General features: G+C 45.2%; 1 pseudogene; it reads left to right on the top strand.

The window, feature by feature from the left end:
• The first annotated feature begins 280 nt into the window (after positions 1-280).
• On the top strand, positions 281-6,938 carry LOC122153195 (annotated as a pseudogene).
• The last annotated feature ends 982 nt before the right edge of the window (positions 6,939-7,920 follow it).

Genomic DNA, 7,920 nt, shown 5'->3' with positions numbered 1-7,920 from the left:
ACAGCCGTCACCAGGGAATCATCTACCATTTTTATTGTTTCAAAAAGAGATGTGGAGGAAGAATGGAGCAGGCTGAGATTTATTACAGTTGGTGGAACAAACTTTAAAGTTAGACAAATGGAAAGTTGGATTCTTTACAGGAACAGACCCTAGGTGAGGCTGCCGGGTTAAGCAGGGCCCTGTTTTTGCGGTGAGCAGCACGTGAGTGTACTCAGACTTGAAACCTCCAAAAAAGACTGTTGAAGGCTGCCTTAGCAATCAAGAAAGTGGTGCATCAGCGATGAACCAAAGAATGGAGGTTATCACAGCCGTCCTGCTCAGTAAGCTGGGCCCAGTTCTCCCCTGGATGTCATCCCATTATAGTTGCTGGAGAGAGACTGGAAAGGACTTCAGAATAACAAGTGGAACTCTAGACTTCTACAAATCAGCATCCATTTTGCTATAGCAGGGTTTCCTTTGCACACTTGAGACCACAGGAGACCAGGAGATGAACTCTAACAACTAACAAAATGCCAGCCATCAGATTTACTATCTAAACAGTGATCTCACCTGCAGAGTTTTTTAAGTGGCATCTTATGCTTCCCAATCCTGGACACAAAAGCCCTGAAGTACCTACACTGCCACATTCCCATCCTCTTTCCTTTCCCAGAGAAATCGACCTGGATAGGAAGTGCTGAGTACACAAGGGCTTTGTGAACTCTTAGGAACAGTTCTGAATGTTGAGAGGAAAATGAGAGCACTAAAATGCCCATGTTACTTGGAGTAATAAGTGCCTTAGGAGGCCTCCCCAAAGTCTTCTGAGACCTGTGCCAGAGACTCACTACTGAGCCTCATTGAAACTCCTACATTGTTAGTGGCTTTGTATCTCCTCCCATACCATTTTCCCACCTCCTCTCCCTCAAGCTGATGGCCAGTTCTGCTCCTGGGGAAACCTGTAGTAATTCCGTGGAAGCAAAAAGACTGAATCATATAGGAGTGCAATTGGGCCGTGAGGATTTATTAATGAATCTCACAGGGACAGAAAGAATTGGGTGTTGGGGCTGTTCTAAAAGAAATTATTTAATTTGGCCAAACACTTGATAAATTCTTCCCTCCTACTTCCTTTCTGAATGCAGTAATTTGTCCCAGTAGTTAGATTCACACTCTTCCATGTCCAAATTAATTTCTTTCACATGATTAATCAGCAGCTGGAAGCAGGTGATGTCATGGACTCTGACATTAGATTGTCATCAAATATTACATTTTATTTTTTTTAAAACTAAAAACTGCAGCGATGGCTTTGCTGGCTGGTAGTCAGCTGAGTCTCCACACGGAAATGTAACACTCCTTGCCTCTGTTTTCCCATATTCCCCAGCTTGCTTGCTCTCTGATGGAAAAATTAACTTCCACGGCAAGACTCTGAGTAGCACCTACAATTACAGTGTATCCAAGAAATGGGTTAAACTAGGACAATGTTTTTCTTGGAGTGGAATGAGGGAGAGAATCAGAAGAGTAAAAGCGAGAAAACTAGTGGGTTGAGATAGAGGCAGTTTAACAGGTAAAGCAAAAGCTGTGTGCACAAGCAAAGCAAACCCAGGGATTCGTTCACCACCTCCCCTGGGCAGGCAGGGGCTCAGCCGTCCCCAGGAGAGCCGGGCTCCCTCACACATAACGGTGACTTGGGCAGACAAACGCCGTCACTCCGAACATCCCCCCCTTCCTCCTTCTTCCCCGGCTTTGCATGCTGAGCATGACCCCACAGGGCCTGGAGTGTCCCTGGGGTCAGTTGGGGTCAGCTGTCCCGGCTGTGTGCCCCCCCAGATCCTTGTGCCCCCCAGCCTGGTGGCTGGTGGGGTGGGGTGAGGGGCAGAAGAGGCCTTGGCTCTGTGCAAGCACTGCTCAGCAGTAACGAAAACACCTCTGGGTCATCAACACTGTTTCCAGCGCACATCCAGAACATAACCCCATAGTAACTACTACGACGAAAATTAACCCTATCCCAGCCAAAACAAACACAAACATACTGCAAGGACCAGGGGAGTCCTTACATCCCTGACAAACCAGGGATTCATCCCTTTTCCCTCAGAGGAAAAGTAGTGCTGGTGCAGATTCTGTGTCCCGAGGTGACCAGACAAAGAGATTTTCATTTCAGACACAAGATGGATGGAACGAGGTTAGAGTCCCTCACATGTAAGCTGTCAATATGAACAAGCATTACAACTGCATTTACATGGAAACAAAATGTGTCTCAGCTTTTGGCCACTTTGGAAAAAGAAGGATACAGGTCTTTGCAGGAAGGGTGCAGGACACTTTACTGTTGATGAAATTTGCCTGGCAGTTGTTAAAAGGTGTCACCTCCCAGGTTTACCAGAAATGGTTAATGCCTGAAGTCAATATTGCACTTCATTTTCTGTTAAAAACCTGATTAATGACTCTCATCCTTTTCTCTGTCAAAACTATGTTCTTCCATTCTTAATGCTTAAATGATTCTCAGAGTATTTTTTTTTTTTTTCTCAAGTTTGGGGTGAATTGCTGTGTATTTTTTGCCTGGCACAGTAAGTTGTAAAAGGGGAAAGTGGGTCCTTGCCTTCTCTAAAAACTATGTCTTTCTGTCAAGTTCTGTCTTCAGTGACATATCAGTTTTAAAAGCCCACATCTGGTCTAACCTGTTCCCAATGATACATGCTGTCTTTGAGAATGCAGTCTTGATGGGCTGGATTTGGAAAAAAAAACTCTGAGGCTTTATTTTCCATTTTAATTTTCAAACATTTTAAAGTGTATATAACACACTGTGAGCATACATGTTGATGAGTTTTGGTTGATTTTGTTTAATTGAGACATTAGCTGTACTGCAGACAAACGGATTTAGAATAGCTTTTACAGCACTCAATTTTCCAAATCATTACAGAAGGATGAGATTACAGTCAAATATTTTCTGTTAATATGCTTAAGCATTTACAATTATGAAAGCTTTTTCATAAGTAAATGCAAAATTATTGCAGCAATTCTGAGTATCAGCAGGGTTTGAAAGCCTTTAATTAAATTTGGTTACATTTGAAATAATCATAATCATTTAAGAATAATAAACCAGATCAGTCCCTGGGAAGACTCACATAAAGTGGATTACATCACACCTGAAATAGATTTTTGTTCTTTCTCTGGCATTTAGATAATATATGAAAAATCCCCAAAAGGCTAACAACTGTAGCAGGAAACATGAATTATAGTCTGCATATGTTACCCAGTTACGCCCAAAGAAAAATAGCTACTGATTTGAATGGGCTATGGACCAGGTCTTATACTGTACAGCTAAATTAGAAATTCAGCTGTCTTTGGCACTGCCTCCAAGAAAGTACTTTTTTCCACATTTCCTCTTTTCACTTGTACTCTTAAAAAAATGAAAGCAAAGAGTTACATACAAGGTACTAAATAATCTACTGAATTAAAATCAGTACAAGTCAGAAAACAGAGGGCAACAGCAGCGACAGTGCAATGCCCAAGATGCTACAGGGAAGCAGTAGCAGAGAGAGCAATAAGGGCTCTCTTGCCAGAACCACCCCTGGGATTTGGGACCGCACTGACAGCCTCAGTTCTGTATTTAGAGAGAGGGATGGAGATATGTAGCTAGTATTAGCTGAAGCCTCTTTCCTCATTCCCATTTTCATATGGTCATGTTTGCATGATGAACTTTAGTTAAAGCCAACACACCGGGTATGTTACTTGAACCAGTTCCTGCAAGTAGCTGTTCTTTGGACACAGTTATTGTATTATCTCTTCCAATAGCTGTTACAAGCATGTCTGCAGCTGTCTCCGCTGGGCCTGGACCAGCCACAGTTTCCCAGCCTGCACGGACAGCCCTTGTTTTCCATCATATCCTCTCCCTGCAGGTGAATAGCAAAGTCCACATTCAGGGGTGCTCAGGCAGCCCCAGGAGACCCTTCTCATTCTGCCCAAACACCCAGCTTTTATTAGCTCTGCCCATACTATTCCAGTACTTCTCAGCCTGATCCTTATTGTCCTCATGGTTACTGTCCTCGTACTTCTGCCAGTGTTTCATAAAACTTGCAGGGCTGGATCCAAATGCTGAAGGGAAGAGAATCACTGACTCCTACAGGCGCTCAATCAGATTTTTCCTTTACTGAAAAACATGCAGTCCTGCAGAGAGGGTTGAACTTAAAAGCTTGATAGAGCATCGTTGGTTTTGCTGGTTTGGTTTCTGAAGGGCAAATATCAAATAAAAGCATAGGAAGCCAGACCAAGAAAGGGCTGGGATGCATAGCTCCTGTTTATTTAATTTGCAAAACATACATAGTTAGCCTTTTACTCACAGTTTATCCCGTGGAGCAGCCACTGAGACACTGCTGAAAGCTGAGAGCATCACCTCAGTACACGGACAACCCATTACAGAAGCAGTGCTACTGAAACCACAGAGCGTGGGTTATTCTACAGAAGAAACAGGCAGGCACTGAGAACAGATTTCTGTTTTCTTTTAGCAGCACTGCTCACCTGGAGAACCCATAGGTAGATGAAGGAGGCCAGAAGGGAGTTAGTCAGAGCACTGCACAGAGAAAGGGAAGCCATGCCTAGAGGAGGAGCAGCCCCACAAGCACTGCAGTCGGGTGATGGCTGCAGCCCCAGCCCTGCTGATCAACACTCTTTGCCCAGGTGGTGAAGCAGGAACTTCACCATAAGAACAAAGAGGGTACAGACATTTCTGCATGGGTGAAAGGTGCCCAACTGAAAAACTTCATGTTTGGGGCATTGCTGCTCCTAACACTGCAGCCTTCCCTCTTCCTCCTGAGGGATAAACTCCCAAAGCCAACTGGACACAGCGCTGGCCTTTCAGGACTTACGAAATGCAAATACAGTTCTATTTACTTCCTGACCCTTGGCTCAAAACATCTGCAGCTCTATAAATGAAAAGCAACCACTGCTATTTAGCAACTTCTTTTGCCCCTGCTTCATTCTGCCAGGAGATGGAGGCCATGCTGTGATGTGACCGTGATGCACAACGGGTGTTGTGGTGACATTTGAGAACTTTCAGTTGGGGTCCTCAGGCAGCTGGCACCATTGCTCTTCATCTTGCATCTTGTCTAGCAGGACGAAGCCTGGCTGGTCAGGTAAATGGGGACAGCTTGGAAATTTTAGTCAAAGCAAGAAAAAAAAAAAATTAAAACGGTGCTTTCTTCATCAGAAACATCTCGGGTTTCTGTTCGGGACAAGACAGTTGAGTTGGCATTCTCAAATTCTCTTGTCCCTCCAGTACATGACAGAAGAGCTGCTGGTGATGTTCCCTTTGAACCTCTACTAGAAGAAAAAGCTGATCAAGTTTTGTCTGATGAACCCTGGGCCATGAGCACAAGTGCTAATTTTTTGAAGGAGAGCTCTGGCAACACTTTTCATCCCCCTTCTTCCTGAAGAAATTCTGGAAAATTGTTGGAAGCAATTGGTTTCAGTCAAGTTGGTGGGGCGATGCTGGAAATTGCATAGTGGTTGCTGAAAGGCTCTTCAAAAAGGAAGTGCTGGGAAGGAGAGGACCTCTGAACATTTTTGAAACAGAGTCCATGAAAATTTTCATTTATCAACTTAATCTTCATGGATTCAGCAAAATGGAAGGGGATTCCCCAGTGTCTGCCTCACCTGATAAACTTCAAGCACCAGCAACAGCAGGTTCTGCTTTTGTCAAGGTATGTCAGTCCCTCTACACATGGAATAACTCTCAGGATATTCTGGTGGGATAGATTTATGTTCATATACAGTAAGCCTTTACAAGGTAGAAGGCAAAGATGGTAGTGAGTGTCCTGATTTTGTCTCTCCAGTCATTCTCAGCAATTCTTGACACAGTATTTCTGAGGAGCAGAAAACGCTGAAAAAAAATAGGTTTTGGTTATTTCCGGTTACTTTGAGCCCAGGAAATGGAAAGATAGTCTCATCATATTCTGCTTTTTTTTTGTACTTGCTCCATATCTTGCTGTACCGAAAATCTAAGTTTTCTTGTGGCATCTGCTGAATGCTGACAAGATACATGTCAGTATCATATTGTTACCTGCACATTCATTCCACACTGAAGTGGCTGAAAACCACCGCTATCTGGGTTTCTACATCCATTTTTATGCTTTGGAAAAGTCCACCCTTCTCTGCTCCCAAATGACAAAAACACAAGGGGGGATTATGACTTAACAGAACTGTAACATTTTATTCAGCCTCAACTTTAGCTTTAAAATGACTCTAAGAGGCCTTTTTAATATCCAACTTTGTCTTTTTTGAATCAAATGCTTAGTTATCGTAGCTTTGTCTTTCTCAGTCTGGAAATTATGGCAACTAACTCCTCTCCTTTGCATTTTTTAGTTACTCCTCTATTACAGCCCCTATTTCAGGAGAGATTATCCTCACCTGATGTGAACCTGTAAGCAGAGTGCTGGTGTAAAACCACAGCACCATCTGCATTCTCACTGGACCCGGATTTGAAGGAAGGCTGCCTGAGAAGAAGCCCAGACATTCAGTCTGCAGTAGGAGCTGCTTCTGTGGAGGAAAACGATCCCTTTGCATCAGCTCTACAGGAGGATACCCAGACATCTGCACCCAGCACCTCTGCACCTCGCGAGCCACGTGCTGAAGCAACACCACAGATCAGAAGTGCCCGCGCATCCCGATCACCGCCGCTCCGCAGCCACACCCTGCTTGGTATCCAGAATGCAGCTTCTGCTCCATCTGACGCTTCACCACACCCTGTTCTACCTCCTGTTCCAAACAGTCCTTTTACACAAGGGCTGGGCCTTCCTGCCTTTCCGTTTGGGCATCCATATTCAGCAGCTGTGCAGGCTCCCTGGGCTAGCCTGCCTCCCTTCTGCGACCCATGGCTTTCAGTGTCCATGCTGGCAGCGGCCGCGGCTCCTGCTGTGCCAAGGCCACCTCCCAGGCAAGCTGCAGCACACCCTCATCGCCTTCCTTGCACCTGATGTCCAAAAAGTGCAGCTGCAGGCAGCGGGGTTGGACCCCAACATTAGAGGCAGCACAGATGCTACGTACTGAGTGAACAGAGTGTCATACAGCTGGAAGTAGATTACTATAGAAATAAATAACAATAAAGTGTTTGTGTTCTCAATAATAAATATTTTCCAGTTGAGTTGTCCTGTCTCTACAGTCTCACAGTTACTGTCCTGGGCGGGGTTCCCTGCAGGGAGATGAACTGGTTTGCTCCAGCGCAAGGCAGGCAAAGGCCCCAGGCACTAGTGGTGCACTCAGCAAAACCCAGGAAAAGGGCAGCATGTGGCAAATTCAGCAGCTGCACCAGCACCAAGGGCCACTCACACAAATCCAGTCATTCAAAGGTCTTGGTGAGTCAGTGCCCCTTCCTCCCTTCAGGCCAGTCTAGGGGAGAGGGGCTGCAGGGAACAGACTTGGGGTTCTCCTGCCCATCCTACATTACATCTGGGCAATAATGACAGCACTGCAGCTGGCAAAGTTGCACAGCTGTCCTACAGGAGTCACACACTGTCCTTTCTGTCTCCATCATGAGTGGATGTGCTTTTACAGCACACTGGCAATGACACAGTAGTGCCCAGTGATGCTCAGTGCTGGCATTGAGCAGTGACCCTGGGATTCACAGCAACAAGTACTTTCAGGAAGCAATTCCCTTTCCCTTCCTTCCCTCCCTCTGCCCCCTTCCCCCCCTCCTCTTCTTCCTTTTTTCCTTTTTCCCTTTTTTCCCTTTTCCATTCCTTCCTTCCCTCCTCATTCTCTTCTTTTGAAGAACAGCTCATATTATGGTTTATCGCCATATTACATTGCTGACCATCAGGAAACCTTTAGAAACCAAGGAAAACAGAGACCCTGTGACAAAACCCAAGTGAACAAGCCTGATGCAAGATGAATCAGGACTCCAATAGCTTCAAAGGCATTCAGCACTCGACAGCATGGACACCAGTGAGCTCAGCGTCT

This window comes from Tyto alba, unplaced genomic scaffold (assembly GCF_018691265.1).
Source record: "Tyto alba isolate M040663 unplaced genomic scaffold, T.alba_DEE_v4.0 Super-Scaffold_16, whole genome shotgun sequence".
Lineage (NCBI taxonomy): Eukaryota > Metazoa > Chordata > Aves > Strigiformes > Tytonidae > Tyto > Tyto alba.
The sequence above is the reverse complement of the archived record's forward strand: the minus strand, read 5'-3'. Positions and strand labels throughout refer to the sequence as shown.